The sequence below is a fragment of the Schistocerca gregaria genome, chromosome 3 (assembly GCF_023897955.1).
Source record: "Schistocerca gregaria isolate iqSchGreg1 chromosome 3, iqSchGreg1.2, whole genome shotgun sequence".
Lineage (NCBI taxonomy): Eukaryota > Metazoa > Arthropoda > Insecta > Orthoptera > Acrididae > Schistocerca > Schistocerca gregaria.
Window position 1 is genome coordinate 649412555 of NC_064922.1, and position 18440 is coordinate 649430994.

Sequence of the window (18440 nt, forward strand, 5' to 3'; positions counted from 1 at the left end):
AAATCGCAAATACACAATCTGCTTTCAAGTCTCTTTCAGAGAATCGAATAAAAACTAAGAAATATATGACCTGTCTACAATATGTCCCACCGTAGTAAATCAATGTTAAGCATCTAACCTTTGCCTGGGAAGCACGTAATCATCCTAGACACAAGCAACTGTGACAAAAGTCTAATAAAGCAAGAGATTTTGTAAATGCAGCAACAGCGCTTATAGTATCTACAAACCAGCTCCAGTAACTAGACAAGTCTCACTCTAATTTTAAGAATCGAAACCATGAACAGAAGTACAATTTACGAAGTGGAGGAATTGTCATTTGAGTCTTAGAGAGGATGGTGGCAAAGGACAGAATAAGCAGAAGAGATTTTAGATAGCACAACAAAATCTATTATTGGCCAAAACGTGATGCATCTAGAAGGGAAGGAGGAAATGAAATGAAACCTCACGTATAATGAGGGTATATGATCATATTCCAGTGATAACAAAATAGGGTATTATCTATAAAGATCTTGGCAGCACAAACCCACTTAGCAGTATGACGTTTCATCAAATCTCACCTGGACGTATGCACTGATCAGATAGATACGTTGTCATGAAGCGGTTGCATCTTCTCCTGACCCACAGTGTACCACAACCATTGTAACTGACGTCAACATCACGCAGACATATCACATAAACAGGTTTCATGTATGAAGGAAGAAATGGAACTTCAGTGCCGTCTCATGAGGACGTAGGATGTCCGTGAAGTACCAATGTGCCGTCAGATTTCCCGCAATCAGTATCGGCTATGGGCAGAAGGCATTCCTCGCACAACGACGCCAACACACTGGAAGAGTGGGATATCTCCCCAGTTCGCCTCCATACTCCCCAACGATGGTCACCTGTGGTACGATGAGTCATCGCTTTACACAATGGGACAAAAAAAAATTCAAATGGCTCTGAGCGCTATGGGACTTAACTCCTGAGGTAATAAGTCCCCTAGAACTTAGAACTACTTAAACGTAACCAACCTAAGGACATCACACACATCCATGCCCGAGGCAGGATTCTAACCTACGACCGTAGCGGTCACGCGGTTCCAGACTGTAGCGCCTAGAACCGCTCGGCCACGCTGGTCGGCGCAATGGGACACCATTCATTGACAGTCCATTCTTCTTCATCTCGACGCCACTCCAAATGTAGCCGTTTGTACTGTGGTGGCAACTGTGGCCTACGCGTGGGACGGTAATTCCCCGCTAACCTCCGACCTATCGTGCATGTTGATACAGCATGTTGCAGGGATATGTAAATTGGAAGTTGAGAGGCGCGGGAAGAAAGAGAAAGAAAGGGAATTGGTTACTGATGTCAGCTGCATCAGGACATTACGCGGGGATCAGCCACGACGAGTGAAAACTAGTACTTGATCGGGATTCGAACTCGGGATCTCCTGCTTACTAGGCAGGTGCGTTAACCACTGCGCCATCCGGGACACAGTATTATCGCAACTGTGTGGACTGAGACAGCACGACTCACTGCCGACCCACATTCCTACCAAGCGCCACCAATTTGGAGTCCCGATGCACTAACCCTTTCCCTTTTCTGTCCTGCTCGTCAGCCCCTCCCCTACCCCCCTCCTCCCGCCCATCCGCCTCCCATCACGTCCGAAAGAACGGACGCAGCGCATTCATATGTTGCAGATGGTCCAGTACTTGCTGGCAGGCACAGGTTTTCGAGGTTCCTGTTGTATAACAGAGTGAGCATTCCTTGTAGTGGTCAGATGTAGTCGACCTTGGAATGTGATGAATATGGTTTCGTCACATTCCCATGCAGTCTGACATTCGGCACTGTCACTCTCGCATCCAAATGCCCTTCAAATATTGAGAGTTCACGGTTCGATCAGCCGGCCGAGTGGAGACCTGCAATGAGGCATCTTTCAGCTGGCGTCAGATGCTGATAACCCAGTACGTAGCATCTCCATGTCCAGCACAGAGATTACTAAACATCTGACGCTGTTCACGACTATTATTTACCCTACTAGTAATGGTAACAACTCTAAACACACAAATTGCAAGTGCACTTAGGTGGCCTTTCAGCCTGTCAAAGAGAATTGCTGCTCTAATCATTTACATATCTGCCTATCGTGTGTTTGTGTACCTTGACATCCGACGATGTTTTGTGAGACTGTCTCCTTTGGAAAATGCGAGAGACATCCACCGACGAAATGTCAAGTAAACAAAGTTGATATATTGTGAAGTACTCTCTCGCCCCTGTGACATAAATTTTCTCGAAGAAGAAGAAATAGGTAGAAGGAAAACCTTAACAATTTAACATAGTCTAATATTAGGCGCAGTCAAATGAAAACGAGGCTATGGAAAACGAGCGAGTAAATGATTTATTACTTCAAAAGCAATCGCAATACCTGTTAATACGTTTATCGGGCTTTGAGACAAGAAGGTTAATGTATTATGGAAAACATATTGCGACTGCCTGTGGCACACTGATTGTGCCCGAGTAATGCACCTCTGCGTCCGAAGCAAATCGACGACCACGAAAATCTTCTCTTAGGTCTACAAAACCATGGAACTCCCATGGCGAGAGATAGTGACTGTATGGATGATGTGTAAGGGCTTCCCAGTGAAAACTCTGCAGCGTAGTCGACACAACAGGCACGCCACCTCCAGAAAAGCCACGGTTACCTTTCTCTCTGATTGCAAGGACCCGTTGCTCAATGAATTGCTGGAACACTGCTGCACAATTAATGCACAGCGATACCTGAACACTGTACAAAAACTGAACCAAGCCATCAAGTCCAAACGCTCAGGAATGTCGACGGACGGCATCATTCTGATGCAAGATAATGCCCACCCACATGTGTACAAGTTCATTTCGACTAAGCTGCAGAAGTTGCTCTGGGATGCCCTCACACATTCTCCATGCAGTTAGATCTCTGTCCATGCGATTACCATATTTTTGGAGTCTTGAAGAATAACATTCGTGGCCCTGGATTTGCTTCGGGCAAATAGGTGCATACCTTGCCTGGATACAATCACGATTCCGTAGGCAACAGCAAACGTTTTCCGTCAAGGCATTGAAAGTCTTGTGTCGCAGAGGGGTAAAAATATTAACATTATGGAGATTACTTTTGAAACAATAAACAGTTTACTTACCTTCGTCCTGGACTCTCACTGACTGAAGTAGAATTGTCTTCGAACTGAGCCCCGACGACCAGTGAAGACATGTTCGGAGAAACCCTGGACAGTGGTGGGATACCCACCTGCCTGCGGCCCACCATACGGGCCGACAAGCAGGTGTGGTGGTCTGTGGTGCCATTTCGTAGGAGGACCCTTTCTGTTGTCATTCGTGGCATCATTACTTCACCGTGGTACGTCGACAATATTCTATGCCTCATATTGTTGCCCTTCATGGCAAGCCATCTTGGACTTTCATTTCAGATAGATAATGCCCGCAGGCACGTACTGAGGGTTTCTACCGCTTGTCTTCGTTCATCCCACACCACATCTTGGCTAGCAAGGTCGCCGGTCCCTTCTTCAATTGAGAAAGTTTGGAGCATTGCGTGCAGGGCCCTCCAACCAGCTCGGGATGCCACGACGGATCACCGCTTTGTAAGCCAGGCTGTGGAACGGCTATCAATCATTGTTACCGTGGCAGATATTTTTCCCACTATAATAGCTGCTACACAGTTGCATGTAATGAGCATTTTAAGCAATTTTTACTCGTGCTACTGGCCACTTTCTTTCTTTATTACTTGCATCTTGCGAGATTATTGTTTACAACGTTGCTCGCTTTCGATTACCCTTTTAACTATGTTCTGGCATGTCACTGCTTCACTGTTACTAGTGATGATGTTTTTCGGTGCATGTTCAACTTGTTATCACGATTAATATACAGGGTGATCAAAAAGTCAGTATAAATTTGAAAACGTAATAAACCACGGAATAATGTAGACAGAGAGGTAAAAATGGACACACATGCTTGGAATGACTTGGGGTTTTATTAGAACAAAAAGAAAAGTTCACAAAATGTCCGACAGATGGCACTGGACAGCAAAAGGTCAGTAACTGCTAGCGTGACGGGTGAGAGGTACGCTGATATGCTACAGAATCGCATCATCCCCAGCCTGGCTGATAAACACCTGCTGGAACGTACGATGTTTATGCAGGATGGGGCTCCACCCCATACTGTAGACGCGTGATAGATCTCTTGCGCGCGTCGTTTGGTGATGATCGTGTGCTCAGCCGCCACTTTCGTCATGCTTGGCCTCCCAGGTCCCCAGACCGCAGTCAATGCGATTATCGGCTTTGGGGTTACCTGAAGTCGCAAGTGTATCGTGATCGACCGACATCTCTAGGTATGCTGAAAGACAACGTCCGACGCCCAACACCAGACATTCTTTACAGTGCTGTTCACGACACATTTTTTGAACTTTTGTATGTTTTTGGTTCTGATAAAACCCCATGTCATTCCAAGCAGTGTGTCAATTTGTACCTCTCTATATACATTATTCCGTGATTAATTCAGTTTTCACTGACTTTTTGTTCACCCAGTATATTAAACTTTTTATTCAATAAATTAAGATCAATGTCTCTTCCCTGATAATGACAGGCTTCGCGAAGGTCAGTAAGATGTGGCAACTGACTTCATTTTAAATGATAACTTTGGCCTCAATCTGCATTTCTTTTCAACGAAGGGAAGAAGGTATAAAAGATAGAGCTAGAGAAGGATAAAGAGAGGAAAAGGAGACTTTGTTACACGGCAGTTTATATTTTGGTGGTTTCTTTCTATTCTGGTACTCAACCGTCTATTGTAGAAGGAGCAAGAATGTGCACTGTGACCTCTAGAACGCACACGCAACTGCAGTGGCTTGTTGTCGTAGGTTCGAGCTCATTTACTGTGAACCGTCGTCAGTCTATTCATGCCGGAGTGACGTCCTCGAAGCCGGAAAGTAGCGCCGTTGTCATCGTGAGAGGTTGTGTTTGCCGCGCATTTGCTGCTTCGCCCTAGCGCAAGCACACGGCAGAGAGAGGGAGAGAGAGGGAGAGTCACGTGCCTTTGTTGGCCGCTGATGACGTCGGCCGCACCACATTCACAGAGCCGCAGCCACTCGTCGAGTCGCTGCTCTTTCGCTGCTCGCATCTCGCTAACGCTGTTCCCCTGCTATTCACGTGTTCCGCGTCTGACGCGGGCGGCTGGTCGTGAAGAAAGATGTCATCATCGCAACCGCCTATGTTAACACAGACCGCTGTGCAAGCCAAAGGGATGCACTGCCTTGCGGCCACAGAGAGCGCGTACCAGTTGACTTCTCCTCATTTTCAACGCATGCACTTTTTTCACAGCATACCACTGAATATTTCGGCTACATGAAGTTACAATATCAGTTTCTTCATAACAGTTTGTTCATAAGAGTTTATCAGGATGAGACTAATGTAGGCAACCGAAAATGTTGCGCAGGGACCTGAAGATGGCGCTTATGAAGTGCTGAAACTAGTCGCATAAATAAAAATTTTGGGAAGAAATACGGATGTTGGTATCCTTTTTCTACGAGTTACTGACCAGCCACGGTCCCGCATCCATATCTATATCATGCATCTATAAAGACTTATGTAAAACGGATAAAATGAAAGGCAAGACCATTACATGTGGGTACTGCAAAAAAGGATTTTGAAATCTTCAATGAGTGCAGCGAAACCATAGTAAAGGGGGAAAGATTTGTGGGTTTGCATATTTTAATTTCTTAGAAATCCGCCTGCATAGCCGAGGTAGCTAACGTTCACCCCTATGATGGCACTTGACTCGCAGACAAGCCGATTCGAATCACGGTGACACATGAAATTTTCACTGCCAGTATTTGGATGGTTAGGGGATGAGGGTTGGTGGCGTAAATTTTCTGACCACCAGATTTTGTGCTTATATCCTGGATGAAATGGCAAACCTCTCTGCGGTGTCTCTTAAAGTGAGGGCATATCACACTTTTGATGGTGATCCATCAGCGGGATGGCGACGAGATCGAGGGTGATCAGGAGCAGGTAGAATTAAGCTCTATACCAGCACAGTGTTTCACCCTCTCCATGGCAACACACACGTAACACCATATTGCAATATTGCACACACACCTATTAAATTCAGATATATCTCAAAGATAAGACTCTCACATAGCCGCAAAGATAGGACCTTTCGTGCGCGACGGAGGAAAACCGATACTGATTCTCGTAGTGTGTTCAAAATTACTTTAAGAGGCACGGACCGCATTCTGCAAGTCCCACGATATCCGTAGCTGCAGCAAACACCCGAAGTTGCTAAACCTTCACTCCATCTTACAATGCATTGCCCACACAGCAAGCCGCGCGGTCTAAAGCGCTGTTTCCCGGGTGGGAAGGCGTGCCAGTCGCCGGCATGAATCCGTCCGGAGGATTAGTGTCGAGGTCCGATGTGCCGGCCAGCCTGTGGGTGCTTTTTAAGGCGGTTTTCCATATGCCACGGCGAATGCTGGCTGGTTTTCCACGTACGCGTATACCCACCTTAGTTGCCACTCAAACATTTGGGCTACACTCGTCTGGTATGAGACGTTCCCGGAGGATGAGGGGGGGGGGGGGGGAGGGGGGAGACCGTACTATAACCCTAGGTCACAGAGTAATCTTTGTCAGCGCCTAGGTTCGGTGTGGGGCGGCGGTGGGGTGAGTGGACTACTGTAGCCTGTTGTCGGGTTGTGAACGACTGAGGGCTAAGGTGGGAACGAAGCCTTTCCGTCGTTTATAACTCCCCGGTTCAACACACAATACACTGTGTTTGAGTTTCAGACAGCTTGCTGTCCAGTGTGATCGTTGCACCCTGTGATTTTGTTTGTTGTCGTTTATACTGTTTCAGGAGTTATCCCATTTGTCGTTATTGTTATTTACTGTGTGATACTGAACAACACTGGAAGTAATTTCTCGGAAGTTATGAATGTTCCATGTCGTTCTCTAGGCCAGCGGATCGCCGTACAAGCTCAGTCGAGATATATGTATTGCGTTACGTGCCTACTTTGAGAAGATAAACTTAATGATGGTCCACTTCTCTCCGTTAAAAATGTAATCGAGAGAACTGCTGCAGCTCTAAACATAAATTCGTCGTCCTGATTATGATTACTATCGCCGATAGGAAAATCTGATAACTTGATACTGATCACCAATAAGGAACCACCTCTTTTTCTGGTAGTCACACATTGTTTCATTTCATTAAATTACAGTGACACTGTAAACATGCCATAGCGAAGAGAGTGGATTCAGTTTTCGCACCACAGAAAGGAAATATAGAAGGATTTAGCAGCATGTCTGAGGTGTGCAGTCTACAACGGTAATCTGTCACATACAGAACTATACTTTTGTATGTTTTGTCATTTTAATAAGAAGATCTTATCAGAAACTAAATCCAAATGTAGTTCTTTTCCGGAATTCAACATATATGGCAAAAAGTAGATGTTACTTTTTACAGTATAATTGGTGCACTACTGAAGCAATGTTTTTTTTTATCTCTGTCCTGCTTTCTCCCAGTACTGGTGAGAGTATTTAAGGTACATTCTTTCATCGTGATAAACACACATAAATCTTATATCTGGTTAAGCTACAAACACATAGGCAGGTCAGAAAACTTTATTAACAGGTTAATTACAAGACTAGTGATCCGTTTTCCTAATGAAACCACACGGACGACCACTTCGTACTTAGCGCACTAGCGGACAGTGGTGCGTCATATTTATCTAACATTATTTCAAGTTAGAAAACCGTGACAGAGTTCCAGTTTGGAGTAGAAAAAAATTTGTTCTGTTCTTCAGATATTTTTCTATCTGTGTGTTCACCTAATGCATTTTCGTAAACCACCCGTATTTTGTCTTAATAATTTGTTGCCGCATATAAACGAAAAATTTGTACATAGTGCAGCTCCTCAAGATCACGTGAAGAAAGTCCCATACTTATAAAGCTAGTAGTGAGAGAGTTTGAGCGACTTGAATGAAATGCATGGGAGGGACACTGCAATTCTGCTTCGCGCCTCTACATCTACATCTACATTTATACTCCGCAAGCCACCCAACGGTGTGTGGCGCAGGGCAATTTACGTCCCACTGTCATTACCTCCCTTTTCTATTCCAGTCGCGAATGGTTCGCGGGAAGAACGACTATCTGTAAGCCTCCGTGCGCGCTCGAATCTCTCTAATTTTGCATTCGTGATCTCCCCGTGAGGTATAAGTAGGGGGAAGCAGTATATTCGATACCTCATCCAGAAGCGCACCCTCTCGAAACCTGGCGAGCAAGCTACACCGCGATGCAGAGCGCCTCTCTTGCAGAGTCTGCCTCTTGAGTTTGCTAAACATCTCCGTAACGCTATCACGGTTACCAAATAACCCTGTGATGAAACGCGCCGCTCTTCTTTGGATCTTCTCTATCTCCTCCGTCAACCCGACCTGATACGGATCCCACACTGATGAGCAACACTCAAGTATAGGTCGAACGAGTATTCTTTAAGCCACCTCCTTTGTTGATGGACTACATTTTCTAAGGACTCTCCCAATGAATCTCAACCTGGTACCCGCCTTACCAACAATTAATTTTATATGATCATTTCCCTTCAAATCGTTCCGCACGCATACTCCCAGATATTTTACAGAAGTAACTGCTACAAGTGTTTGTTCCGCTATCATATAATCATACAATAAAGGATCCTTCTTACTATGTATTCGCAATCCATTACATTTGTCTATGTTATGGGTCAGTTGCCACTCCCTGCACCAAGTGCCTATCGGCTGCAGATCTTCCTGCATTTCGCTACAATTTTATAATGCTGCAACTTCTCTATATACTACAGCATCATCCGCGAAAAGCCACATGGAACTTCCGACACTATCTACTAGGTCATTTATATATATTGTGAAAAGCAATGGTCCCATAACACTCCCCTGTGACACGCCAGATGTTACTTTAATGTCTGTAGACGTCTCTCCATTGATAACAAGATGCTGTGTTCTGTTTGCTGAAAACTCTTCAATCCAGCCACACAGCTGGTCTGATATTCCGTAAGCTCTTACTTTGTTTAGCAGGCGACAGTGCGGAACTGTATTGAACGCCTTCCGGAAGTCAAGGAAAATAGAATCTACCTGGGAGCCTGTTTCTAATATTTTCTGGGTGTCATGAACAAATAAAGCGAGTTGGGTCTCACACGATCGCTGTTTCCGGAATCCGTGTTGATTCCTATAGAGTAGATTCTGGGTTTCCAAAAACGACATGATACTCGAGCAAAAAACATGTTTAAAATTCTACAACAGATCGACGTCAGAGATATAGGTCTATAGTTTTGCGCATCTGCTCGACGACCTTCTCGAAGACTGGAACTACCTGTGGTCTTTTCCAATCATGTGGAACCTTCCGTTCCTCTAGAGGCTTGCGGTACACGGCTGTTAGAAGGGGGGCAAGTTCTTTCGCGTACTCTGTGTAGAATCGAATTGGTATCCCATCAGGTCCAGTGGACTATCCTCTGTTGAGTGATTCCAGTTGCTTTTCTATTCCTTGGACACATATTTCGATGTCAGCCATTTTTTCGTTTGTGCGAGGATTTAGAGAATGAACTACAGTGCGATCTTCCTCTGTGAAACAGCTTTGGAAAAAGGTGTTTAGTATATCAGCTTTAGGCGTGTCATCCTCTGTTTCAGTGCCATCATCATCCCGGAGTGTCTGGATATGTTGTTTCGAGACACTTGCTGATTTAACGTAAGACGAGAACTTCCTAGGATTTTCTGTCAAGTCGGTACATAGAATTTTACTTTCAAATTCACTGAACGCTTCACGCATAGCCCTCCTTACGCTGACTTTGACATCATGTAGCTTCTGTTTGTCTGAGAGGTTTTTTCCTGCGTTTAAACTTGGAGTGAAGCTCTCTTTGCTTTCGCAGTAGTTTCCTAATTTTGTTGTTGAACCACGGTGGGTTTTTCCCGTCCCTCACAGTTTACTCGGCACGTACCTGTCTAAAACGCATTTTACAATTGCCTTAATTTTTTTTTCCGTAAACACTCAACATTGTCAGTGACGGAACAGAAATTTTCTTTTTGGTCTGTTAGGTAGTCTGAAATCTGCCTTCTATTACTCTTGCTAAACAGATAAACTTTCCTCCCTTTTTTTATATTCCTATTAACTTCCATATTCAGGGATGCTGCAACGGCATAATGATCACTGATTCCCTGTTCTGCGCTTGCAGAGTCGAAAAGTTAGGGTCTGTTTGTTATCAGTAGGTCCCAGGGTCGGTTCTCTGTTTAATTGCTCGAGGTAATTTTCGGATAGTGCATTCAGTATAATGTCACTCGATGCTCTGCCCCTACCACCCGTCCTAAACATCTGAGTGTCCCAGTCTATATCGGGAAAATTGAAATCTCCACCTAAGACTATAATATGCTGAGAAAATTGGTGTGAAATGTATTCCAAACTTTCTCTCAGTTGTTCTGTCACTAATGCTGCTGAGTCGGCAGGTCGGTAGAAGGAGCCAATTATTAACCTAGCTCAGTTGTTGAGTGTAACCTCCACACATAATATTTCACAGGAACTATCCACTTCTGCTTCACTACAGGATAAACTACTACTAACAGCGACAAACTCGCCACCACTGGTTGTATGCAATCTATCCTTTCTAAACACCATCTGTACCTTCGGCTGAATTTATAACTGGCTTCAGCCAGCTTTCTGTACCTATAACGATTTCAGCTTCGGTGCTTCCTATCAGTGCTTGAAGTTCCGGTACTTCACCAATGCAGCTTCGACAGTTTACAATTACAATACTGATTGCTGCTTGGTCCCCGCATGTCCTGACTTTGCCCCGCACCCTTTGAGGCTGTTGCCCTTTCTGTACTTGTCCAAGGCCATCTAACCAAAAAAACCGCCCAGTCCACGCCACACAACCCCTGCAACCCGTGTAGCCACTTGCTGCGTGTAGTGGACTCCTGACCTATCCAGCGGAACCCGAAATCTCGCAACCGAATGGCGCAAATCGAGGAATCTGCAGTCCACACGGTCGCAGAACCGTGTCAGCCTCTGATTCAGACCCTCCACTCGGCTCTGTACCAAAGGTCTGCAGTCAGTCCTGTCGACGATGCTGCAGATGGTGAGCTCTGCTTTGATCCAGCTTGCGAGATTGGAACTCTTCACCAAATCAAATAGCCGCCGGATGCCAGAGAGTATTTCCTCCGATCCATAGCGACACACATCATTGGTGCTGACATGAGCGACCACCTGCAGATGGGTGCACCCTGTACCCTTCATGGCATCCGGAAGGACCCTTTCCACATCTGGAATGACTCCCCCCAATATGCACACGGAGTTCACATTGGTTTTCTTCCCCTCTCTTGTTGCCATATCCCTAAGGGGCCCCATTACGCGCCTGACGTTGGAGCTCCCAACCACCAGTAAGCCCACCCTCTGCGACCGCCCGGATCTTGCAGACTGAGGGGCAACCTCTGGAACAGGAGAAGCAGCCATGTCCGGCCGAAAACCAGTATCAGCCTGAGACAGAGCCTGAAACCGGTTTGTCAGACAAAGTGGAGAGACCTTCTGTTCAGCCCTCCGGAATGTTTTTCGCCCCCTGCCACACCTCGAGACGACCTCCCACTCTACGACAGGTGAGGGATCAGCCTCAGTGTGTGCAGTATCCCGGGCAGCCACAGTCGTAGTCCGACCGGGGGATGCGTGGGAAGAGCTGGCCGTCCCCGACAAACCCCCATCCGGACCCTTACAGTGATGTCCATTGGCAACAGCCTCAAGCTGTGTGACCGAGGCCAACACTGCCTGAAGCTGGAAACGAAGGGATGCCAACTCAGACTGCATCCGAACACAGCAGTTGCAGTCCCGCCCAACTGTCAGTCCTAAAATAATTCTAAACAAGCCATAGTTGACTGAAGCTACGCCTTGGGTTCCCCCAGCCAGCAATGCCGTATGACTCTTGCTTTAGTTTACTTTTTCATTTCCTGAAACATTTTCTGTTCTCCAAACACAGGAGATCAGTGTTTAGAGCTCCGCCGACATTAACCACACTAGAAACGGGAACCAAGGTAAGTGAGAAAGTTCCGGCCCGCGATCAGGCTGCTCTGGACGCCATAGTCGGCTGCAGACAGCCAGCTAATATGAAACTGATGGGCTGATCCTCCTATAATCCTCATACATTGCATATGATTGGGGCCTCATAACCCGATATAGCATTTTCGAATTTCCCATGAAAGAAGGTGTTTTCCAGTACCTCTTCGTAAAACATCTGGAAAGCCCTGCTTAGAAGCAGTACTTCGCGAAGAATTTTTATCTGCATATGTGGGATGTGGCCAATGAAACTGCCTTCATTCTGCTCCCTAAATCTTGTTGATTGGAAAGCATATACGTAAATAATAATTATACTGGAGCTGCCTGAAGCTCGAGTAGTTATTATGTTCGTGCGGGATCACACCGGAATTTGAAAGTGGATTCACTTACATGGCCATTGTTCTGGGGAAGTTTTTGTGATCCAGTGAGCTAGCACGTGCTCGCTACACAGAGGTCTCGTCAAAATCTGGAGGACTTGATAGCTGTAAGTAGTTGTTGATCAAAGTTGCGGGCTTAGCTAGCTGTAATTAAGGCGATAAATTAAATATGTATCACTCAAAACTTAGAGTTCCGTGTTTCTTACATGACATGTATCCCTTTTGACGAACTGTATCCTATTTTGTTTGTAGAGAATACTGTCGGTGGAAGACCGTAGAAACCAAAGCGGTGTGGTGAAGTGACTGTTGTCGGAGGTACGCATCTGAGGGTCTGTCTGAGTGTTGTTGGGTTGCTATAGGGCATTTATTAATGTTGTAGGGTAGTGACAATGTTGTTTTCCGGGCCAAAGCGAGGCTGGAAAACTATTTACTAGACTAGTGTAGCAGTATAGACACTTAACCCAGATCCGCTAGCAAATGTTTCAAAAGTAAATCTGCCGATCAAATAAAGTGACTTGCACAGCGCACATTGCCAAGACATAGTTTACTTTGCTTAGTTACGGGAACAATCGAGTGAAACCAATCTACTCATTCGATTGTTGAAAAACAATCACTCATTCGGTAGTATTTTTACGTATTGCTTCAATTAGTCATTCATTCCTTTGAGTAAAACCAGTCTACGGGAGCAACCGAAAGCGAAAAATCTGTTCAGTCAATTGCAGTTTTGTGTATAACTTGGATTGTTCATTCATTCCTTTTGAGTGAAACCAGTCTATGGGAGCAAACGAATGAAAACAGTTGACGCAATCCGGTGCATTTAGTTATGAGCCGGAACAATAGATTGTTTTTCTCCTGTTAAATTATTATTTCCAACAGAACTTTCCTATTGCCATCGTTACCGTTACTGTCGTACCAATAAGTAGTTTTTAGTTGAATTCTTCGTCCATGTTCATAAATAGGCGTTTCATTAATAGTGAACCTTGTACCTGGATCAGAATGCAAAAGTGTGGGAATGAAGAATATATGACTCGATTAAAAAAAAAAAATCCTCTAAATTCAGCATGTTACACAGTATCTGCAAAATAGAGTAGCCGGGTGTTTTTCTTTTTTAGAAAATGATTTAAAAGTCGGTATTACGAACGTTTTCAACAGAGCCGGAACTGGAAAAATTTTATGGCTGCTTACAAGTCACTATTCGTCTTCCAAAATATTAATAATACTCTAGGCACAAAATATCGTATTGGCGCCCTTGGTGATAGGTTCAGACCATTCAGAAGACAGAGAACGAGCCTCACTAAATTCAAATAACAAGCTATTTATTCATTTATTAAAGCATACATTTATAATGTAGCACCAGTTACTAACTTTTTAAAACCAAACAAGAATCCATTTTAATGCTAGAAGTGCGGAAGCTATACTTAAGAAAATAAATACAAAAATTTTAGAAATACTTCATTTTTACAAACATACATTTTATTCGTCTCATCTTGAAATAGGATACGCTATTTGCCTCTAAAATAGTTAGTCATGGTTCACGTATAATGGAAGAGGATGAAAAAGTATGTAAATGAAATCACTCAAACCTGGGGACAATGTGAATATATTTGTATAACTGACTGACACGTCAGAGACTTTTGTCAGTCGGTTGGCTCACATTGATGGAACCCTCTCAAACCCGGAGACTGAGTGAAAACATTCATATAACTATTTTAGCCGCAGAGACTAGTTTAATGCGGTTCTTTATTCCGTCAGAAGAAATTAACTCAACGAAAAAACAATCCACTGGACAACCGGCAGCTGAAATCATGTGGTTGCTCCATCACAAACTACTCCCTCGTCCGCGAATGAAAATGTGAGTATGGGTAGTCGGACGCTGTTTCGAAACACATTAGAGCACAGTGCGAATCCTGTATAGAAACAATTTCTTGTCTATATACGATTAATCGCCCGTTAAATGTGACACTCGCTTCACAAGTGATGTACAGAAATGTTTCTTTTTTTTTAATGGCACTAGGGATATAATTTACATCTAACGGCATTCCGGTATGAGCAAAAATCGATTTTCCTTTAAATGTACTTCCATTAATATATGAATCTCTGCACCGACAAAACGAACATCACACAACCACAAAAATTCATTAAACTAAATTGCTAATGCTGCATGACATGTGCACGTAAAAAAATACCTTGCGAAAACTTAACCACATTACCACTAGTTATTCAAGCAATGCGCAATGATGCAATACATGCATCATAAGTGAGAGGCACAAGTAAAGATTAAGCGGACGTGCATTCTTCTAAGAGCTAATGCCATTCTCGTCTGAAGCCAAGAGCCTCATTCCTCAATTACGAAAGGCTGAGATTCCTTAATGAAGGCAGTTAGAAGACCAACTTCAGCAACATTTCTCAAGGTTTTAATGAAGTATCCTATTAAATTAGCGAAAAGAATCTGAGTTCACCTCTTTTAAGATACTTCGAGCATTCGTTATTTTAAGACAAGTAGCTACTTCAGTTGACCTTCGAAAACACTAAGCATTTTTATAATGTTAAATTAATTGTGACTGCTGTTGATTTTTATACGGTACGCAGTTTCTTTCCACCCTAACATAGAAAAGATACGGTGCAAACTTATAATAAGAGATCTGTTTCTGGAGGAGCAGCACAAGTACAACTACGATCCCGGAGAGCGTCGTAGATTCTAGAGCAACTGGCTAGCGCACACGAAGTACTATAAGAACGATAAATTAATAGAATTCATAGGGACGTTTCTCTAGTTACATCTTCAATACAATAATATCAGGAGTGTTCAAATGGAATGATACGAATCGTCGTAACAACAAATGTGGCTGAAATTTGCTTATCACTTTTTAGGAAACCGTAGTGAGGCATCTAGGGAAGCGAATTTACTGTTCTGCGCGTCCCTAAAAAATTCTAAACTTTGTCATCAGCAGTCAATGTCACTCGCGGGATCGTTTTCGACGTCCGAGATCCAAAAATCATAGAATTCCTCGAGCACGGAAAACAATTCACAGTTACGTGAACTGCGCGACACATCGCAGCCTACGCCAGTCCATCAAGTCCAAACGGCCTGGGCTGCTCCCTGAAGGAGTGATACATTCGACACGTTTGCCTCATGTAGTTAGTTGTTTGTTAATCATCAGTCATCTGCCGAGCTAATGTTGAGCTTTTGAAACCGATGTAATGAAATTCAACTGGAAATTCTCATAATTATCAGTAGTAAATCATATTCTGTTCCTACAGTTCACATTTGTTAGTCACGGCCAGTTTTTCACAAGAGAATTTCCGATGAATCCTACATTTAGATCGTTACCATCGCTATCAGTGATTCAAAATCAATAACTAATTTGACCATATGCGCCGTATATTTATGTAATTCTTTTTTACAGGCATTTTAATTTAATATCTTGGAGAGAACGTAGAATCGCATGAGGCCTACTTTCGTGTAAGAAAGCAATCCAACAGCCGTCAGTTACGTAGAAAAATCACGGAAAGATACTGTACGAATGTACAATACGTCAAATAACAAAAATAAGCGTTGTTGCAAATAATTTTGGAAGTGTACAGGCGACTTTAGGATGCGTTGGCGTCATTTGTATTTGGGGGCAGCCACACTTCCAATGCGTCCCCCGATCACTGTACTGTTGTTTACCGATAACTGATTGAACTGCATGGAAAATAAGTTATTTGTAACAGCGTTGCTCTAATTCAATAAAAAATGTCTTTATTTGACTTGTTTTTAAGTGCTTTGATTTGAACTAATGGCTGATACGCTGTCTCTTTTACCCGTAGTCCAACTTCCGTTATTCCTAAAGTGATCCCGACTACTATAATTTTCCGTGACTGACAGGCCCTCTAATTGCGGTTTTTTGACGAGTTGAAGCAGTTTTGTAGCATTTGGACTTTCTTGGCCTATACTAAAATGATTCAAATCACATTAAGTAAATCTCTGAAATCGTCAGATGGTAAGCCTTCGCTTTATGCCTGACTGAAATAAGCAAGGCAACACACTCACGCATTTGCACTCAATCCTATAAAACAGTTCGTAGAAGTAGAACTATATACGAATCAATAGAAGTGTCAGTAATTCTACTGTACGATAATTGCCGGTAGTTAACAGTCCGCTATTGACAGTGGCAACACGCATTTGCACTCACTCCTATAAAACTATTAGTAGAAGCATAAATATATACGCATCAATAGATGTGTCAGTACTTATACAGTATGATAATTGCCGATAGTTAACAGTCTGCTATTGACAGTGGATATTTTGACAAGTATCTAAGCTCTGTTTGATGTGGTTGTCATGCAAAGATCGAGGGAACAGGAATGTCCTATTTATACGTATTAGTAGTTCGAAGTAGTGTTAGTTGAACTGTAATAGCAAAATGATTGTTGTAAATGTTGGTCTTCACTGTAGGATATTATACTTCATGCAAAAACTCTAACGCTAACACAGTTTTATTATATCACAATTCACATTTTGAAAGAGAATGCCATCGCTTTTAGTGTATCTGATATGCTGTGGAGTACTGTTTCCAAGTCGGACGTTGTGTTAGTTAATTTAGCACATACGTTATTTCTTCCTTAAAAATGGCATGTTCGTAACGTCCTTCTATTTCTTCACCCAAAATTAGTGGTGTGTTCACTTAGACCTTCACACTGTTGAAACTCAATGTGAAGCAGTTCACGGTTAAAAACACTCAGAACAATATCTGTCGATATCGACTCGTAAATCTATGTAACAGAAAAGTTCACAGTCTCTGATTTGCTTTAAACACCGGAAAGTAATTTGGTTTTCTGCTCAAACAATTCTCTTAGTGTCATTGCTTTGCGTTGTTGACTTAGACGGAATTTCGGCTTCTTCATCCCTCGTCTTCTACGATGGACATGAAAAATTTTCTCACTTGTGGTTCTTTGTTGTTCTCTTATGTCTTCACCACTTCGACTTTCCTCTTCTATGTAGACATTCAAAATAAAATTCTTTTTCGTAGTATTAGTGAACTCTAGCAGCGAAAATACTGTAGCAATAGTTTTCCAGAAGTTACTGGCCCCTACTTGCTTCTCCACATAAATTTACTATGTTCTCAGACTCAACAGAACGGCCCCTGAGAGTTTCCAAGGTTCTTCTCCTTCCAATATTTCTGAAACTCTGTTCCACAACTAATATTTCGTTAAATTGTATTCCGTTCTTATGCCCGACCATCCTAATACACTCGAATCCTGCTGTGAACTACCAAACGTCAAAAAATAGCTTCCAAACTGCGTATTTTCTTCTTAAAAAAATCCAACTCTCCACTCTTTAGTTTACGAAACAATTTAGCCATACAGAATGCAAATACATTCACCCAATAAACATACCCTGTCTATCCGCCTTAACATTCTCGAGTTTCGTCGTTAGACTCTCCCACTGATCAAATATCTCTTCCTCACACACAATTTTTTGTTACCCATATATATTTCCTACCAGGCCGAAGCTTCCTGAAATATGCAGAAGATACGGGGTATCTCTCCAAAGAGTCGTGAGGCGCTTTTCCGGTGTTGTTTCGACAGATATTTGCAATTTCGTTTTCGCAATGTATAACAGATGTCATCCCAAATGAATACTGCTCATCGCGTCTTTCAGGCGACACCCAGTGTCAACAGAAAGTGTCGGTTTCTTTCTCACTAAAAAAAATTTTTTTTTAAAGCAGAATTTTAAATTCCCATTCGATACAGCGGTCCCATGTTAGTCCAGTGTGATATTTGTTTTATCGATATGTGTTAACAGGACCAATAAAACAAGAAGACTATGCGGTACCCCTGCAGCCCCGCGGTCTGCTATCGGCATGGCGCGGCGCTGCTGAGTTGCTGCTGGAATTCTAGATATTTTTCGTTTTTACAGTTCCTGTTACAACACACTACTAAAAACACACACTAGTAATAGGAAAATCACATATTAGACCAATCTTAGACCACTATATGG

At 43.3% G+C, this 18440-nt stretch overlaps 1 protein-coding gene across 1 annotated transcript in view; it reads left to right on the top strand.

The window, feature by feature from the left end:
* The window catches only part of LOC126355545 (octopamine receptor beta-1R-like), a 434828-nt gene that overhangs the window by 383327 nt on the left and 33061 nt on the right, over positions 1–18440 (top strand). The window lies entirely within an intron of this gene.